We start from the raw sequence: 19831 nt of genomic DNA, 5'->3' as shown, positions 1-19831 counted from the left end.
TGAGAATAGGAATAACTAACCAGAGTGTCATCTGAGCACCTTTTCTGGGGCCAGGGTAATGAGAATTATTCAAATGCAATCATAAAAATGAGGCCATCAGGCAGGAATGGGGTGGGGGTTGGGGGGGGAGGAGTGGTGGTGGAGGGAAGAATTCCTCGCCAGCTTTAAGTTTCATGATTTCGGGGGAGTTCTCTCGGGGTGCACGCAAAATTTCCCTTCCTCGCCATCCCCCGAGCCCAGGAGGTCGTGCCAGTCGGCCTCGGTGGTGTGCTGAGAGGACGTGGCGTGGGGGTGGGGGGATGGCGGGGGTGGCGGGGGCGGTGTCCCCAGTTCCGAGGGGGTCCGCCGCGTCCCTCCGTCGGCGGCGGGCTCGCCGGCCGCGGCTTCCTCTCCAGCGCCGTTCTGCCTCCCGGCAGCAGGAGCGGGCCCGCGCCGACGTCTCAGAAAAGCCTCCAGTAGAGGGAGACACTCCAGCTGCGGCTCCGACTTGGAAGCGCCGGGCCGGGAGTGGGTGGGGGCGAGGGGGGTGGGGAGAGAGGGGGAGTGGGGCGAGGGGAGGTGTGTGAAGGGGGGGGGGGCTCCGGGGGGCGGGTCCCTGTGCCGCTGACGTCCCGAGCAGTGCTGGGAAGTATAGGCTGTGTTGTCACGCCGGTGTCAGTCTGATGAAGATTGGCATCAGGTAAGCTGTCATTCATTTCCATGTCAGAGACGCTTTTGCAGGCGGCGGCGGCGCGGCGGCGGCGGCTGCTGCTGCTGCGGGCGGCTGCCTCAGAGCGCGTGTGTTTTATTCCAGTCCCCAAGCCAGAGTATTATTCATTGCGACAGGGCAAGGAGGAGAGAGGGAGAGAGGGAGGCAGCAGGGAGGAGAGAGAGGGAGGCAGCAGGGAGGAGGGAGGCAGGGAGCAGAGAGGGACGGCGGGAGCGTGCAGAGAGAAGCTGGGGAAGCGCCGGGAGAGCGCGGAGCGAAGCAGTGCGAGTGGCGCCGAGGCCCGGGAAGGAGGCGGCCGGAGCCGCGCGGCCCGCCCAAGCCCCGGCCCGGCCCGCGCGCAGCCCCGCCGCCGCCGCCGCCGCCGCCGCCTCGCCCCGCTCGGGCCCGTGGCCGGGCGCGCATTGTCCGCGGGTGCGAGGAGCGGGGCTGCGGACTCGGACGGCCGCGGGCCTGAGGCACCGTAGCGGGCGGGCGGGGAGCGGTGCGCCGCGAGAGCCGGGGGGCCCGAGAGTAGGGACCGGCGCGCGGGGCCGGAGCCCGGGTGCAGGCAGCTCGGGGCTGGGCGCTCCGCGGGCGAGGCTGGGAACCGCGGGCCGGCTCCACGTTCGGCAACTGCCGGCTTCGGGCACTGTTTGGGCCGGCGCTTGCTCGGCGCCACCGGCCTGGAGCTGGCCTTCGGGCGGCTGCGAGCGTGAGCAGTCCCAGCCTCGGGTCGGGTGACCGGAGTGGAGGAGCCGCGGCCGCGTCCAGCCCGGCCTGGGGAGCCAGGGCGAGTGGGGTTTTGCAGGCGGATCGATGGGGACAGCGGAACTCGAGCTGTGGGTCAGGGCAGCCGGGCTCCCAGGGGCCACGCTCAGGGACCCTCGCCCCGGGAGGAGCGATCTGTAGGGTAACTAACTGGCTTTCCGCGGATTGTTGGGAGTCTTTGGCGAGGTCGGGGAGGTAGGGGCCCAGGGCGAGGTTTGGGAATAGGGAGCCCTCCTGGCCTGAGAACTAGAACAGGAGTTCGTAAAAGGGGGGACTCAAAGCGCCCAAGAGCCGTGAGCTGAGGGGGATGGGGCAGAGTCCCGAGTCTGCCGCGCAAAGTTTGCGTTTCTTTCGGGTTGGTCGAGCGGGGCTCTCCTGACTCCCGAACCCCGGGAAGAAACGAGCGAAGCGGGCGGTCCTTTCCGGGGGCTCTGGACGAGAGAGCCCAAGGTTCCTGGGCGGTGGGGATACGGGCTAGGAATGGCGGGGGGGGGGGGTGGCTGGTGGTGGAGCAGCAGCCCTGAATTAGGGCTGGGCTTCAGGGCCACGCTAGTTTGGGTTGTAGAATTCAGGCTGTTTTCAGAAGCGGGACTGAAGGGCTGCTGAGTAGCTTAGGGATCGGATCTACACCTCCGGCCAGAGCAGGGGGGCTTGAGGTAGGAGTTGGGGGCCTGGGGTTACATCTGAGGCTGGACTGGCGGAACGGGTGGCGTTTTTAGTATTTTGCCACGGGATCGCGGCTTTTTTTATTGGGATTGAGGCTATTGGAATTTGGGGAGGGTCGTGCGAGCGGGTCCCCATGCTCCGTGGGTGGAAAAACGTTTAGGTAGGCGATGAAAGTAGTTGATCCAGGCCATGGCAGGCGAGCCCCGAATTTCTGCTGCTTCTCCCCGCAAGCGGATCTGGAGCAGAGTACTTGAGGCGCGCAGGACCCGGTCCTAGGAGAAAGATTCGGGAAGCGGACAAATCGAAGGGACGTTCGGGGTGAAGCGACAGGGCAGCCTCGCAGGGCTCGGAGTGGATCCGAGGACAGACCCTGGTGGCTCTGAGGACAGACCCTGGTGGCTCTGCGGGCTCCGGAAGCCGCTTGGGGGGCTGCGGGCGCAGCGCGGCGGGCGGGTGCGGGTGGCCCGCAGGGACCGCGGCCTGCGCGGGGGGCGCTAGCTGAGAGGTGCCGCATCGTGCCCGGGGAGTCCGGGCTGCGGCCGAGGGCAGGGCGGGCTCGACTCCGGCGTCCTGGCCCGAGCCGCGGGCTCTAGACCCGTAGGCGCTGCCTGCGCTTCATGCTCCCCGCCCGGCCGGCAAGACCACAAGCGGGGCCGCCTGTGTTCAGCCTGGGAAACGGGGGCGCTCTGGGTCTTCTACCCTCACCCCGAGAAGTCTCGGGACTTCTCCAGCGTGTTGACTTTTTGGATTTCGAGTGCTCTCCAACTGGTAGAAGCCAGAAGCTTCACGTTTTAGGCAGATCTAGGCGACTCCCCCACACACCCGCAAAGCTGAGCAAATGATGGTGTTCAAACACGATATATCACGCAAAGCCCTGGCTGCTAGCCGTCTCGCTTACCCAGCCATTCCGGCCTTCCAGAGGCCTCCAGGCCTTAGGGAAAGGGAAGGGGGTCTCCTGTGTCTGGACTAACGATCTCCCACTCGAGCTGTACCCTGCAAGCCCACTCTCTACCCCCATGGCTCAGGCCTACCTCCAGCGGTGGGAGAGAAGACCTGACCCGGCGGGGAGGGATGTTATCCCTCTGGCCAACTAGCGAAGGGAAGTGTGTAAGGGGCTGTACAAGAGGAAGATCTGAGATTTCCTTTTTGCAATTTTTGAGCCCACGTCCCAGCCTTCAGTACCCTTCGCGCCCCTCACTCAGGCAGCCAGAAGGTGCTTCCGGGACTCAGAAGACCTGCGACCCACGAGTGGCCGCAGCGGCCTAGGGCCTCGCGACTGCCTGGCAGGCGGCGAAGCTCCAAGGCTGTTTTTTTGCAGGCTTGGAATTCGTGAGCTCTCCCGCCGTGAGCCTGAGGGCGGGAGGGAGCCATGACCCCACGGAGACTCCCCAGTCACCGCCTCCCCTTTGTGAGCGCAAAAGGCATGAAAGCCCAGAGAAAGAGAAGCTGCTCAGAATAAGGGGCAGGGGGTTACTGGAGGGAGATGGGCCCGGCCACCGCTCACAGTAAAATGCCTCGTGCAAATTGCACTGAAGTGTACCCAACTTGAGACTGGCTGTTTTATGATCCTTTCTGGGAGTTTACTGCTCCGTGCTTTTAAGTCTATAGATTGCTTTAAGTTAATGAAAGTGCTGCTTTCAAAAGGGGCTTTTATTGTGCGGCCATGGCAAGGCCAGTACCTCCCCTTTACTCTTCCAAAATGGGCCTGTTTAAAAAGAGGGAGGCTCCTGGAGTTCCCACATGGACAGAGCTTGCAGAGGACGCCATGTGACTATGAGGATTAATAAAAAAATCAATGTCCAAGTAATTCAGAAAGTCGAGTTTACTTCTTTTCCAGTCCAGGATCACCTGTGCCTTCTGATACTGCCTTTTGGACTTCCACTGAGTCTGACTTTAAGTGCCACCTGGTGCCTCCCCCTACACCCTGTCTCAACACTGCTTTATGTAGGCCTGACCCTGTTCAATTAAACTCAAACTGGATTTCAGGATTTCAACTGACTGCCAATTCAAACTGCAACTAAAATATTTACTTGGGGCCTGGTGGGGGAGGGGCTTTGCCTTGTGTTTAGTAAGACAGATGTGTTAAAATGTCAGGGAGAAAGGCTGGGAACCTTGAGAAGAAACATGGAAGGCTATTTTTCAGCGCTTTCCCCTTTTTCAATCTATTTGGCACAAAAGGTGAGAGGACAAGGTTTTTGACTAGGTCCTAACACAGAAACTGCAGTGGGGCTGGGCTGTGGCTTTGACCGCATGTCATAACCATTTAAACTGTGGTTAGTTGTTCAAAGCTCAAAGCTTCTCCAAGCTGGGTTTCATTAACTCTACACCAGTTGCCTGGAAGTTCAGTAGCAATAAATTGTATAAACACATTTGAAGTAAGTTAGTGATGAAATAAGGAGAATTACTGTCTTGTGAGTGGAGAATCCTGAATTCATGGAGTTTTAACTTAACTGGAAACATACCTCCTCTCCCTTGGCCTTGATGTTTATGGGTACACCAGAGCGTGTGTTAAATTTCTGTCTGCCATGTCCATCTTCAACCTGGGACTGTAACTCATTAGGGACCAAGGCATGCCTAGAAAGCAAAAGGCTGGGTTTTAAAGGGGGCTCTATTAGCCTGGTTTAGAAACCAAACCAAACCCATCAACCTGACTTCCTTACCCTGGGTGAATGCAACATAAACAGCAGCAGAGCAGGCCAAATTAGATTTTTAAATGTTAGCGGCTTAATAATACTGTGTTGTTAGCAATTGAATTTGTTTTTATTAAAGAAACAACCTATAAAATTTATAGGCTTCCAACATGTTGCAAGATTTCCTTGCTATTTATTTAATGCCCCCCCCCCGAAATTCTATCTCCAATTTCAGACTTTTGTTCCTGATTTATTTAATTTAAAGCACATTTTCTAAATTAGTTCGAGGAAGGTGAGAAATGCTGTTATAAGTTTTCCTTTTTCCTATGCTGTGTGGCACAAGGACTGTGATGCTGTAAGATATATATAAATGTGTGATGCAATTGCTGGAGGTGACGGCATGTGAAGCCAAGTGTCTGGATCAAACAAAATGCAGATCAGAGTATGGAGAGGGTGAAGCGATGCCACAGAGGAAAAGCAGAGGAAGTTATACGGAGAATGAAATCATCATGAGCCACCGTCAGCCTTGGTTCTAGCCAACACACCATGCTTTGTATAAAAACACTTCACATGCGATCTGTGACTTATTGAAGATTGAATTATATTGAGAAGCAGAATTTAGAAGGAGTAGCTGCCCTGGCTGGGTTCTGGCCAGGCTGCATGGCCAGGCTTGTTGTGATGGGGATCTGCTAATTTAATTAAATCTAATACCTGGTGGGAAAGGGAGGAAGGAGATAATCAAGGTTGGCAGGTCAGCATGCTGAGCTAGTGTTTAAGCTGAAATTGGGGGGCCTGGCGGTTTTATGCTCTGTTACTGCCTGGCTACATGACTCCAGCGGGTCACCTAGCTTCTGGATCTCGGTTTCTTCATCTGTAAAGTGGAATGTATCGCAGGAATCCCTCATTAGGCTAGCAGAGGCAAATCTTGCATGACTCCCTGACTCCCGCCCTGGGTGTGCTCTAAATAATAAAGGAAACGAAGAGAGGCTTCTGAGCAGCAGAGTCACATTCTTCCCTGTGTTTTCTTTCCCTGCCTGATCCAGAGCCTTTCCCCACAACTCTCAGGAGTTCTGAGACTCCAGGGCGAAGGGGCTGAACACTTGCCTTTCTTTACATCCTAGAATTTGAAAACCCCACTGTGATCCCCAAATCCACCTGCACTTTATCACGAGGGGCAGTTAAGTTGGGGGAACCCGCGGTGCTTCTCCCCGGTGGTGCTACATGGAAGAGCTTCCAAGCATCCGATAAACACCGGATCTGAGAATCTGACTTATCAGAAATTCAGCCCCTTCCCTTTGTGCCCACGGAAAGAAGAGGCCTGAGCCTGGATTGGTGTGTGACATCTGGTCGGGCTGGGGGGATGGGCGCGGGTCCGGAGCTAGCCGCAGCTTGAACCTCACTTAGCAGTCTCCATGCTGGCAGATCAAAGCAGATTCTGGGCCAGAAAGCCCAAGAAGTTACACCCAGCACATATACAAAAGTGTATCTGCACTTGGAGTCTCCTCCTGTTCCCATGCCTGATATTTCAATGCTAGCTGTGATACTGGAGACGTGGCTCCAGTGGAATGCTTGCCTTTAATTCTCCCTCGTCCATGGGGACGTCTTAGGGTAATTTTTTCCTCCACATATCCTCCTCCAGAGGGCTTGAGCAACATCTTAGTCTCCGTTCTGATTGGGGGTGAGAGTGGGGAGATGCAGAGTGGGGGTAGAAGGAGCAACAGTTTTGCTAAGGGAATGCATACGAGTTGGAAGGCACAGTCCTTCTCCCAGAGCTCGAGCTTTTTCCTTCTTCCAGATCCCCCAGGAGTAAGGGAGAAGCAAGCCCTTGGGCAGCTGGGGAAGCGCTGGCTGCTGCAAACGTGCTGTCTTCAGGGGGATCTGCTGTTTGGCTTGGATGCCTCACCGCAGGCCCTGCCTGACTGGGTTTCTAATTACAAGAAGGCCGTTTCTGCTAAGACCTATCTCACTAAAAACACATCCCTGTGTGTAATAAGAAACCCTAAACCAGGCAGGATATTTTAAAACTGAAGCAATGAAGATTAGATTAAGTCTCCACCAAACAGCTTCGTTCTCATATTATTTTTGGCTGGAATGTGGAGAAAAGCAGCTGGCCCTGGGGCCGGAGCAGGATCTTTTGAGGGTTAGGATGGGGCTGGAGTGGGTGGTGGAACTGCTATGTTCTCTGTTTAATAGGAATGTGGCCAGTTTCAGTACAGCTCAGGCAAGGCCGGGGGCGGGGGGGGGGGGGGCGTTACCCAGTGGGGGATGAGGGACTCCCCCCCCCCCTCCTTAGGAGAGGCCAGATCCACCTAGGCCAGAGAGTGGCCTCAGAATCAGCATATCACGGAGCACCCAGAACACTTTTAAATTCCCCCACCTCATTAGGAGCTAGTCTTTTGTGTTCAGCTCATGCTTCCACTCCCTGTCCTATCCCAGGCCATCCTTCACGTGGCCTTTGGAGGAACTTTAATATATTGGGTACTTTTCTGGTTGGAGAGAAGGAACAAATCGTCCAAGATTCCTGGAAATCGAACCTAGGAACCTGACTTCACAAGCACTTTTCCTGTCCTGCCAGGGAGAGGCGGCATGGTCTTCATTCATTCCTTTGTTCCTTCGTCCAGCACATAGTTAGAGCATGTCTCCTGTATGTGTGCCTGGTACAGTTCTAGGCATTGAGGCTACAAGCAGCAAAACCAGACAGGACAAAAACATGTAACCATGAAGTCCCTGTCTTCTAGGAGCTTGCCGGCTGTGGAGAGAGTGCCGAGTAGGGGCTTAGCCTCAGATAAAACTGCCCCGAGAGCCTAGCTCTATTAGTTTCTAATTGTAAGAATTTAGGCACATGGCTTAACATTTTTGATCTAGCTTTTCCACCTGTAAAGGGAGAAATAAAAGTATAAAACTCCAAGAATTGTGGAGAGAGTGCTTGTAAAGTACCTTGCAGTGTCTGGCATACAGTAGAGACTCAGTCAGGTTCCTTTCCCACCTTGACGGGGGATCCAGTTGGTGGATTACCCTTCTTTTTTGCTTCCCCGGGGGATGTGGCCTGGGACCTTTCACAGGTCACTGGTGCCGTCAGCAACTGTTGAACCGACAGCCAGTCACACTGTGGCCTGGTCCTGCCCTCTGCGTACTGACCCCGACCAGGGCAGTGGTAGAAGTGGACACACAGACCCTGTGCTCAGACAACATGCGGTTTGCGGGTGGACAAACTCAACCTAGAGATGACGCGCAGATGCTCGGAGGTGCTGTGAAAACGGGCTCGAGTCAACTGTTACAGCAAAGGAAGCACGAGTGGGATGGGATGCTGCTGAGTAATGAGGACCGCATGGAAGTGAGCTCTCAGCAGGGTCAGTGCAGGGGTGGAGGTGAGCTCTGGCCAAGCAGGGCTGAGGGGGAGGAGTGGAACTCGGGACTCTCCAGGTCACAGGGCTCATAGGGATTGCTGGAGGCCAACCTGAACTAGAGTGCGGATGTCAGCCCCTCCCTAGCATGTCAGGGGGTCAAGGGGGCCACCACTGCCTCCAGAGTACCACCTAGGCCTCCCTGGGTTGGCGACTGAGGGATTTCTGAGAGGATGTCTCCTGTCAGCTTCTCAATGGATAGAACTTAGGCTAATGACTCAGTGCATGAAGCAAACCGACTAATTCCATTTCTGACTACAGCACAACTCTCTTGCCCACCATCCCTGCTCTTCCTAAGCAAAGAGAGCAGAGATCATAGGCCCACTCCTGGGCCTCTCAGGGCCCGTGAAGCTGACCCACGTCAGAGTGGTTGGGGTGGTGGCAAGAATAACAGTTTGAACTGGGAGTTGGAGGATAGTGGATTCTGCTCTAGACCTGGCCCCTGCCTGGCTGTGTGACCTTCAACAAGTGGCTGACCCCTGGGTGTCAGTTTCCTCACTTATCCAATGAAGAGCTTGACCTTGCTCTCAGAGGTCCCTCTCAGCCCAAAGTTCCGTGATTCTCTGTTTCCTCCCAACCGGATTGCTTCGTGACTAGTTGGTCATTGAAACCACCACTGCCAGCACCAGGCCAGCATGGTGACACCGCATAGCGGCAAAGGTGCACACCGGGAGGGCTTGGGCCCTGGGTTGCCCTTATGTTGTTGGGTCTCAAGACAGTAGAGGGGGTTGGATTGACTTGCCTGATGGCCTCCCTGGGGCAAATGGATGGGTCCTAGCAATAGTGGTTGGCTCCATGAAGGCAGCTTTTCAGTCTGAAGACTCACTGGCCTCTTCATCAAGGGCACCATTTGCTTCTTTTGTTGAAACGGTGTGGCGTTGGGAGAAGGAACACAAACTTTGGATTCAGATTCTGGGTTCTGACCCTGGTTCTTTTACTACTGAGCTGTGTGTCCTTGGGTACCTCACTCAAGCTCTCTGAGCCTCAGTTTTCTTGGAGATATAGTTAAGATAACAATAATCCAGGGGCGCCTGGGTGGCACAGCGGTTAAGCGTCTGCTTTCGGCTCAGGGCGTGATCCCGGCGTTGTGGGATCGAGCCCCATATCAGGCTCTTCCACTGTGAGCCTGCTTCTTCCTCTCCCACTCCCCCTGCTTGTGTTCCCTCTCTCGCTGGCTGTCTCTATCTCTGTTGAATGAATAAATAAATAAAATCTTTAATAAAAAAAAAGATAACAATAATCCAGAGCACATAGGAGTGCAATAAAAACTCTGGAACAGAGTATCTGGAAGTGCTGGGCACATGGTGAGCTCACGGTGCACATTAATTTTCTTTCCTAATAAAGCCCATCCTCAGGCATTCTCTCATTTAATCCTCTCAACTTTGTGAAACAGGTGGAATGGGCATTGTTATGTCATTTGACAGGTGAGAGGAGCTGGGGCTCAGAGAGTGGCTGTAGTGGGGAATCCAGGAAGGGATGGTGGATGTCTCCACCTGGTCACATTAAACAGGGTGACCCAGGTCTACCTTTTACAACAACTCTCCTTTCTTTAGTCTTTCGGAGACAAAGCAGGTGCCTTGCTGAGCTCTGAGAGCTGCTTGGCCCCGAGCTCCACCTATTCTTCTCCTGAGAATCTCTTTAAAGGAACCAGTAGAACCCATCTTCTCCATTACCCATACCTTTGTTTGACCAACTCTGGGGAGAGCTACCAGCTGTTATGGAAACGAACACCTAGAAGTGGATCTGTGTTTTTACTTCCACGAGCCTTCAGTTACAGGTGGGGCCAGGCTGGCCAGCACAAGGGGTGGAGGTAGGTTTGGGGGGAGAGGTGTAGTAATGGCAGTGTGGGGGTGGCAGAGCTGCAGTGCAGCCCAAGCTGTAAGCCCCCCGGGAGCCTGGGGTGAGGAGAATGGAGGCTCACACCCATGATCCTCTGACTTACAATCCTGAAAAACACTAAGAGACATTGAGCCCATTAGTGGTAGGGCCTGCTAACTCTGTTTAGGTGTGGGGTGGGCATAGACTCCCTGATTCCAGGGAAGCACTGTGGGTATGTGGTAGAACAGGGGGGAGTGAGCCCCGCCCCCAGAGGTTCATCTGTTTTCGCTCTGACAGCCCATTGGCACTGAATGGTACTCTGTACCCAGGTTTGTGTGAAGCCTTGGGAGTACAGGATTGTTCCTGCCCTTTCTCAGGTGAGGCCATACTCTGGGAGGATTGTGGTTCTAGTTCCAGATCAGAGGCCGAGAGAGGCCCGGAGAAGCTCCTGGGTATACCCAGGGCCCCGTGGTGACAGGTGCTTGTTCTCACTCCTGAGCCCTCCCTGGTGATTCATCTGTCCGTCAGCAAGCGTGGCCTGAGCCCGCTATTTAATGAATGCCCAGTAGCATGCTGCATTGGAGTCAAGGCCTTTTTTTCTAGGAGCTATACGATCTTACTGCAGAGCCCAGACAAATTCACGTCAGGCTGGAGATAAGCTGTGTGACCTTTGACATGTCTCTTAACGTCTTTGGTTCTTAGCATCTCCTTTTACACAATGAGGAAGTCACACGAGATTGTCTTTAAGGCCCCTTCTGGGTCTACTATTTATGACTCTATGGGCTATAAATGCTAAAATGTGTGATCCAGACCCCTGGGCACCATGTGTCTGGAGAAGGTGGTGGGACACCAAGGGACATTTAGCCTTTTATTGGTAGGACCTGTCTAACTCTGATTAGGTGAGGGGGATGGAAAGCTGTAGATATAACAGCAGTTGGGCCTCACCAGTTTGGATGTGGGGGGTGGAAGAGCTCCTGCTGGTGGGTCCTCTGAGTTCTCCAGTCTCCAGGGGGACCACAGGGACAGAAATCAAGCAGGAGAGCCCAGTGATATGGGAGCTGAGGTCTGCTGCTCTCCTGTGGCCTGTGTATAAGTGATGGTCTTGCCCTGCTGCCACGTCGGGAGCCCCTCTCCCAGCTGTGGGAGGAGAGAGCCAGACTCACAGTGGGGCAGTAGTCCCCTGGGGCACTCCTCACTTGTGTTTGATCTGGAGGGAAGCCAAGGAGCTGGATGGGATTCCCCCAGCCTTCCCTGGAGGCTGATCCCGGGGAAAGTGACTTGTTCCTTGCACTGGCATATCTCTTATTGGTAAGGCACCCCAGTACACTAGAGCCTCTTAGTGGCAATGAGATGGGGACGGCTACCTCCTGTTGACTTCCAGATTGCTAGGAAGGCCGCTTTCCAAGCTGGACATCTGGTCTCCTGGAATACTTTTCAAAGTCATCTCCACTGGCTTTGGAAGGGGAGATGGAAGGAGAACTTCGTTCCCAGGCTGTATTCTGGGGAGTGCCATTAGCTGCTGGCAGGGAAGAAGGGAACTTCCCTGGCATTCCTTTGCACAGAATCGTGGTGCTGGCATCCCTGCCTGAGCATGGCGGAACTGGACCCTTGCAGGGAGGAAGGAGATGGGCTGGCACAGCTATCTTGTAGACCAAGGAAGGAGAGGGATTTTTCCTAAACCCTGTGATTTTGGGGTAGCTGTGCAAGACCACAGACTGGGGGCTCCTTCACCACGTGCTGGGAGCTCTCACCTCTTTATCTTGTCATCACCATGGACCTGAGAAAGAAAGAAAGCCTCAGAGCGGGTTAAGAGAGAGAATTCAGAGAGGTTCGGTGTCGTTCTGGATCAGCAATCTTTCTAGCCCAGCATGCTGCCTGCTCTAGGGAGTTGCATGTTTCCGGGGTAGTTGCTGGATTCCTGGCTGCTTTCTTTCTCCATCTCCCTCCCACCCCAGCCCCCCTGCTCCAGCGCATGCATAGTTCAGTGTAAGAGCGAGGGCTCTGGTCCGGGTAGGTCATGGGTCATGTGACTGTGGTGTGGCAGGAAGGGTGACTGAGGCAGGACAGTGTAGAACAAGCCAAAGCCTGGGTTTGAGCCTTGACTCAGCCATGTTTACTGTGTGACCTTAAAAGCTGGCCCCACTTTCCTCATCAGCAAAGCGGTGATGATAATGCATCCTGGCAGGGCTGTGGAGAGGACCAGATGAGTTAATGTACGTGGATGTGTTATGCCCGTTGTATAAACATAAATGAAAGCGCCTACACAGTGCCTCACATGTAATATGTGGGAGAAAATTGCTTGGCAAAGATTCTGTGTTTCTTATTAGTTTAAAGTGAAGCATTCACGCAAATACACACCTCCTCTTAGACTCACTCACAGAGTGATGACAACCGTGTCTAAGTAATCAGAAGTGGGCAGGATGGCCTGCCACGCTACCCCATGGCTACAGCATGAACCGTTCCCTCTTGGGTGGTTTCCAGAGTCTGGCAGAGGGTTGACAAACCTGAATTCCGGGCCTACTGTGTGTCATTGGTTGTTCTCACTTACGTTTCCTCATCTAACCCAGTGCAGGGGCCATCTAGGGGCTGGTGTTGGGGGGTTGGCCTCTGCCAGGTCCTATCAGCCCAAACCAGAGCTGCATCTCATAGATTTTTTTATTAAGCACCTTCTACCTGCTAGACCCTGCAAAGGGATACAGCCGTGAACTAGACCAGTCCATGGGGGAGGTGGGCATTGGAGTTCTGGAGGTGATTACTGAAACCATGGGAAGAGCCATAGAGAAGTCTGGGCAACCACAAGAGCGTAAACAAGGAGTGTAACCTACACTGGGGGTCTTGGAGGGCAGCCTTGTTTCGTCTCTCAGATGAGGCCCTTTCTAGGCAAAGAGTTGACCAAGCCCTCCATCCCTGGGGGCTCATTTTCTGTCCCTGGCAAGGGCAAAACAAGGTGACAGGAAGACAGTGGGCACCAGAAAAATCCTGCCAGGGAGTTTTGCTCCCATCTGAGTTTCCCATTCAGGCTGCGTCACAGAGCAGAGGGGATGCCGTTCCCACACACCCCCTAGCCTGGGAGCCACTATCATGCTCCTTAAGGGCAAAGCTTCCAGGAGACGCCTTTAGAAAATCACAAGAGGCATCCCTTCCCTATTCTTCCTGAAGCCCTGGCTAGGTTGATAGTATCTGGGGATACCTGGTGATGTTCACATTGATGGCTTACCTGAGTCTGATTTCTGGAAAATCCTCATGGGTAGCAGCTGTGAGGTGGGGAGGAAAGACTGACCCTTCTTTCTCAGCACCAGCTGGGGAGAGGGTATTTTTTGGAAGATCTGACCCCCTTTCTCTACAGGGGATGGGGTCAACTTCTTGACATTGTTTCCTTGGTGCATTGGTAAAGCCATGTCATCCTTTCGGAAGCACTGGGGACAATCTGTGAGAGTTTTGCAGTCTGGTACTTTGGAGGGGGTCGGGAGGAGAGAGAGGAGGGAGTGGCCAGAGAGATGAATGGACTTAAGCTGCTAGGGCTGTAAATCCAGTTACATAAATACAAAAAGGAAAGATGCTTTCAAGGGAATAGCTGATGGTGCCGAGTGGCTCCTTGGGTGAGGTTTAGTCCTCCCCTGGGGCTGGCAAAAGGGATTTACTTCAGGGTCAGACAGGTAAGAGTTACAGCCCAGCTTTTGCTGCCTGCTGGATGTATTATCTTGGGCAATTTCTTAACCTCCTTGAGCCTTAGTTTCTTCCCTTTTGTGAAGTGGGGAAAACAATGGCCCTTTGCGGGGGATTAAATGAGACCACACAGCAGAGAGCCTGGTCTAGTCCCTGGCCTCTAGAAAGTACTCAGTGTGCGTGAGTTCCTTTCCTGTCACTTCCTTCTCTCTCCCCCACAGTGCTGGATATCAAGGAGGCCAAAGTACCCTTTTAGGAAGCAGGAGGGAGTGGGGTGCAGGAAGACCATGGGCTTCTCTGGGGAGCACAGCTAGAATGGCCATCTGAGGACACCGCAGGCTGGAGACATCGATGTCAGAGTCTGGCTTGGTTTCCCTGAAGGCAGGGGAGACAGTGCTCTGGGTCTCCTGGGAGAACCAGGACCCCACAGGTGATCTCAAGGAGGGCCATGAAGCAGAGAGTCAATGAAACAGGGAACTGGAGGCACAGGTGAAGGAAAGAAGGGAGGGAGGAAATGAACATTTATGAAGTGTCTGCTGTGTGCTTGGCACTGAGCTAAGTACCTTAGTACCCATTGTTTCAATTCTACGAAATTAGAAGCATAGAATCTTAAGTCATGAAATCTCAGAACTGGAAAGGGCATCTATTAACACCTCTGTATTTTATATATGGAGGATTGAAGCTCAGAGAGGGGCAGAAGCTTGCCTAAGGTCACGCAGAAAACCAGCGGCAGAGCTGAATCTGAAACTGCCCAGGTCAGGGCGGCTGGGGCAGAGAAAGAGCATAAACCTTGGAATCAGAAGGACTAGGTTTGACTACAGACACACTTCTAGAAACGCACTTCCTTCCTGCGCCTCAGTTCTCTTAGCCATCAGATGGAAGAGTAATTCTCCACCCTACTGATGGCCGTGACAATGGAATGAGGTAACCTGTGCAGCATCCGGGGCTCTGCAGGCTCGGGTCCTTCCTCTTCCAGCCTCTGCCCCGCTCCACGAGACTTGGGGCTCTGGCCACACCCATGGGGCCCTCTAAAGAGCCTTGGGCCTGTCCCACCTCGTGCCCCCAGGGTGCTCAATAAACAGAAGGCCCGGGACATTCAGTTAGTCTTCAGGTATTTCCTGGATGTCTTAAATGTGTGCCAGGCACTGTTTTGGTGCCTGGAATAGAAAACTGAGCAAAACCAGACATAGCCTCTATCCTGATAGAGTTTACAGTTGGTTGGAGTAGAGAGGCCTTAATAAAAAAAAAAAAAATCATACAAATAAACATGAGAATACAAGTGTAATAAGAGCTCTGAGGGGGAAGAACATGAAACCCTGAGAGCATTTAACAGGAAGAGTTTATTTAGAGAGAGTAGGGAAGTGTCTGTCTGAGGAGTGATGTTTGAGCTGAGGCTTGAAGGGACAGTAGGACCTCAGTGAAGATAGACATGAGGGAAGAGGGTCCCAGGTGTGGAGAACAGTAGGTATAAAGGCCCTGGGGAGAGAAGAGGGATTGAGAGATGGCAAGGGGAACCCTGGGAGGGTTTGAGAAAGAATACAAGGGAATCTGACTCTGGACCAAGCTGCTGCTTCGGGAGAGGTGGGAGAACCCAGTCTGACATTCTGGAATGGAGAGCAGGCTTGAGTCTGGCTGTAGGCCTGGAGAGAGGAACAGATTATTGCCAGACCTCAGTTTCTCTGCCCCAAATGAAAGTCATAAAAGTAAAATCATAACTAGATTGCAGGTCCACAGTGGAGAGGAGGGAGGTAAAAATGAACAAATGGACAAGGTCCTTGGCCTTCACCACATAGTGAACAGTGTCAAATTCATTTCTGTTAAAGCTTCAATGATTTGGATTCATAATCAAATAAAAGCCAAAGTCCTTACCATGGCTGAATCTCTACTTCCCCAGTTCAGCTCCTGTGGCTGTCTCCTTCACCCATCCCCTGCAGCCACACTGACTGCAGACCTCCCTGTGGTGACTGGAACAAGTCAGGCATGCTGCTACCTCAGGGCATTTGCACTTGCTGCCTCCTCTGCCTGGAGCATGCTTTCCCCACATATCTGCCTGGCTTGCTCCCTTGATTTCTCCAGGTTTCCACTCCAATGTCATCCTCTCAGGGAGGCCCTTCCCGAGAACCCTACTAAAATGAAATCCCTTTTCTCCTATCCCAGGCTCTCCCCACTCCCTTTTATTTTTCTCCAGTATTGATCAGATTTTGTCTCTTTTTTTTTTCCATTTCTGTAATCCAGAGGAACACTTGCATATAATGAAAGTCCAGTCAATGTTTGTGGAAGAAATGGCTGAATGAGAGAGCTGGTTGCTTGTGAAATGAGTTGTTAGGTTCATACAAGAATGCTCTTTCCCTTCCTCTGAAATGGAGACATGGGATGTCAGAATTGGATGGAACTCAGTAACGGGTCTTTGAATAACTGTCTTATTTAACCACTGAGGAAACAAAAGGCCAGAGTGGTTAAGGAGCTTAAGAATGGTCACACACCACGGAACTAGGATGGGAACTGAGGCCTCTGAGGTTCACTCCAGGATCTTTCTATAAGGTTTTGGCTTTTCTGCGTGACATAGCTCCTGGGGGAGGAGGGTTTTGCTCTGTGGGTCCCCAACTTCCAGGGGGTGGCATGTCCAGGGGGCTCAGGCTTCCTTGAATTCTCTTCCTGGGGCCTCAATCCAAAATCTTTGTTGCTGCACATCTCACTGTGAGGCACTTTGGGGCCATCCTTGGGGGTGTTGGTAAAGATGGCCGTCGGCCACTGACAGGCAGACATATTTCTTTCCCCAGTTCTAGGAAGTAACATGAAGGAGCTGTTGGTCTTCTGTGAAGGTCAATCCACAGGAAATGATTATACAACTCTTACTTGGTGGGAATCTGTGTAACATGAGGAATAGTGCAAAGAAGTATCAGTTTCTGGTCCTGTATTCCAGGAACTTCTAGTCCAGCAAGCATGACAGTATTTTATTAACATCAATATTCATATTAAAATAAGAATAATAGCAAACATTTATTGAACAGTGACTATGTACCAGGCATTGTTCTAAACACCTTATGCCTTATAGCTCATTTAACTCTCACACTCTTGGAGGTGGATGCTTGCATCTTTCATATTTGAGTATTCTGAGGCACAGAGAGGTTAAGTCACCTATTTGGAGTTACCCAGCTAATATGTGGGCAGGCCAGGATTTGAACCCAGGCAGCCTCTCACCAGTGCTCATCTTCTTATTCATTAAGTTAAATAATAGATAGCACAAGACAGGAATGCAAGACACATCATGAAGAGGTGGAGTGGGGTCAGAGGAGGAAGATTTCCTGAAGGCTGCAGTAGTCCTTGACTACTATGGCTTCCTGGAGGAGGTGCTGCCTGAATTAGAAGAGGTGTGTTTGGATAGCTGGAGAGAAGCTTTGCCCTTTGGGTTTTCCATCCTCATGTGGAAGGGAATGGTGGTTAGGAGTGTCTGGTGAAGGCCTTGTCATGGGGTCATTCTCCTTCTCCCTCAGTGCAGGCATCCACTTGGAGACGACAGACATGAGTAAGACTCTCTATCAGCTGCCCTGTGAGGGCTGAGAGGAGGGCCTGGTGCAACCTGACTTCCCAGCCCATGGAGAAACAGTTCCCCATTGGCTTATGTTATGGGATTCTGCCTAGATTCCTGGTAAGGAGCCTCCTGAGCAAGACTCTTAGGATCCAGGCTTCTTACATGTTTGAGGGGACCTCTGAGAAGATCTTCTAAATGGTCTCCAAAATTGTGGCTGTTTTATCTGTAAAATGGGCTGGTAATCCCCTACTGTGGGGTTGTTGTGAGTGTTTGATGGGGGCAGTGTCTCAAAAGAATCTGGCCCAATTGGCTTCAATTACCGAGTACCTCTTTTCTTCTGTCCACTCCCCTCAAGCCCCAACTCAGCCCAGACTGGCTTCTCTTGGTCTTAGCCAGGAACTGGGACACAGGGAGGAGAGGAGGTTTCTCTGTATGACCTGGCCCTTTGGGGCTGTGTTGGAGGACAGGCCTCAAGCTAGTCTCCTATTCAGAGTAGGAGTCATTGATAATGTCTCTCAATTACATTTGCATTCTGAAAATGTATTTGCTTTCTTTGGAACCACAAAGCACAAGGGAGCCTTGGTTATAAAATGACCAACCATCTCAGTTGGCCCAGACTATATGAGTTGTAGTGTAAAAGTCTTGTGTTCAGGGGAACCCCTTCGGTCCTGGGCAACCTAGGGAAGTTGGTCATCCGATGAGTCAGTTGGGAGGGAGAGGATGGGTACAGCCGAGGCTCCCCCGTACCCACTAAAGGCTGCCCCATTGCTCCTTCCATTTGGCTTCTGAATCTACCAGTGACAGACAGAAATCATTGGAGGGCTTAGTTGAAGTGTAAAAGGCTTTGGCTTCAGACAGACCAGAATTCAAATCGCACATCTGCTGGGTACTATCAGCTTGACTTTGGCCAAATCCAGCGTCCTCGTTTGTAAAAATGGGGACTTTAATAACTACATTATGGTGTTGTGTTGGGACTCAAACGGCCTAATGCGTGGAGCCGCTGGCACGTGATAGGTGTTAAGTATAACAGGCTAAGCTATCTGAGCCTTTACTTTTATACCCAGTGTTGGGGATGGGATGGTAAGAAGGAGCTGCTTCCTTTTCCTCACAGGCTGGGCTGGGCCTCCCTAGCTTTTCCAAGTAAGCTGCACTTGGCCTGCTCCACAGCAGTGTCCTGGCCTGGCAGCAGCCGCCGAGATGGGGCCTGTAAAGGACCCTTGCGGGGCTTTTTGGGGAGAGAGATGGACACAGGTGACCTTCTGTTGTCCCTGCCCTTGAGGCTGGGCTGGTGGCTCGACTCCAGGGCACTTTTACTATGTCTCTTCCCCTTTCCCTGACTCATTTGATTTTTCTGGAAAATAGGAAGGCTCGTTGGAATCAATAAAACTTGCAGGAAGATGTTGGAGCCTCTAGTCTAATTTGGCCTCCTCTCAGATAAGGACCTAGAGGCAGGGGTGATTGTGACTCATCCGAGATTTGACCGATGGTTAGTACCAGAGGGCCTCCTGGCCGAATAGGCTGGGGAATTCTTTAAGCTCTAAGGGACATGGTACATGAAGGCAGCTTGCACCAAGTCTGTTTTCTGACAGTGGATTGTCTGCTTTGCGGCTTGGATTCCTGGCCAGCCACCCTCTGCCACTGCAGCCTACTGCTGGGCCTCCTTTCTCTTAATGGAGGGAGAGCTGTGCTCATGGGGCATTGGCTCTTTTTTTTTTTAATGATTTTTTTTTTTTACATTTTAATGGTCAAATGAAACTAAGAAGATAGACACGATTTCCAAAGACATTCTAAAATTCACAAAAAAGAGGTGTTTCCTTCAGATTAACTATTTTCCTGATTAGCCAGAGTAGTTGACCTTAATGAGCAGGGGGCATTGGCAGATTCCATTCACTCAGTGAATGGAGTGTTCATTAAGTGCCAGTATGGGCCGGGAACAGTTTCATCCAGAGCAGAGAGTATGAATGGGCTATTACTTTGAGCTGAATGTGTTCTGTTTCCTTTGGGGTTTTCCTCTGTTGCCTGTGGATCGTCCATTTGCCTCAAATATATTTTCAATTTATTTAGCACCCACTGTGTGCTAGCCACCATGGAGGAAGACAAAAGATGATAAGGTTTGGCGTCTACCTGAAAGAGCTTACAGTTTGAGTGGGGGAGATGAGCCCGAAAACATGGGAAGTTCCGATTTTGGAGGAGTTATGTAGCGGTATGTAAGAGTGGTTCATGACAAGAGATATTACAGGTCAGGAGGATTCGTTACCAAATGAGAGATACTACTAAGAGTGAGGCTCTCAGAGGAGGGAGAGATCAAGTGGGCTGTGGGGACTGGGAGAGTCGTCACGAAAGAGGTGCCAAACCCTTGACACTTACTACCTGATAGCAGGCTTGGATTGTGGGTATAACTGTCCCCATTTTCACATATGGCACAGGCCCAAGCCACGCAGCTGATTAAGTTTGGATCAGAACCCAGTTCCATCTGCATCTAAACTTTTTGCATTAGAAATCCTGTCTCCCATGAGCTGGGCCTTAAAGTTTGAGTAGGATTGAATAGGAAGAGAGAGGGAAGCTGTGAACAAGGGCGTGTGTATAGGAAGATAATAAGCAAAGACCCCAGGGCACCGAGCCAGCCAGCACTGAGGGGGGAAAGTCTCCTGGTGGAGTA

The 19831-nt window shown here is 52.4% G+C and overlaps 1 protein-coding gene across 7 annotated transcripts in view; it reads left to right on the top strand.

Annotated features, from left to right (window-relative positions):
* The first annotated feature begins 586 nt into the window (after positions 1-586).
* PKNOX2 (PBX/knotted 1 homeobox 2) overlaps positions 587-19831 on the top strand; it is a 257373-nt gene continuing 238128 nt past the window's right edge. For 5 of the 7 annotated variants that reach the window (XM_087868315.1, XM_087868318.1, XM_045798062.2 and 2 more), the window contains exon 1: positions 587-679. The gene's annotated coding sequence lies outside the window, so the exon portion shown is untranslated. Of the gene's footprint in view, positions 680-1977; positions 2113-19831 lie in introns of those variants that run through there. The other 2 variants (XM_087868316.1, XM_087868310.1) reach the window with 2 other exon arrangements.

Source organism: Ursus americanus, chromosome 16, assembly GCF_024610735.1.
Source record: "Ursus americanus isolate L20-20 chromosome 16, mUrsAme1.1.p, whole genome shotgun sequence".
Classification (NCBI taxonomy): Eukaryota; Metazoa; Chordata; class Mammalia; order Carnivora; family Ursidae; genus Ursus; species Ursus americanus.
This window is presented reverse-complemented; position numbering and strand designations above follow the sequence as displayed.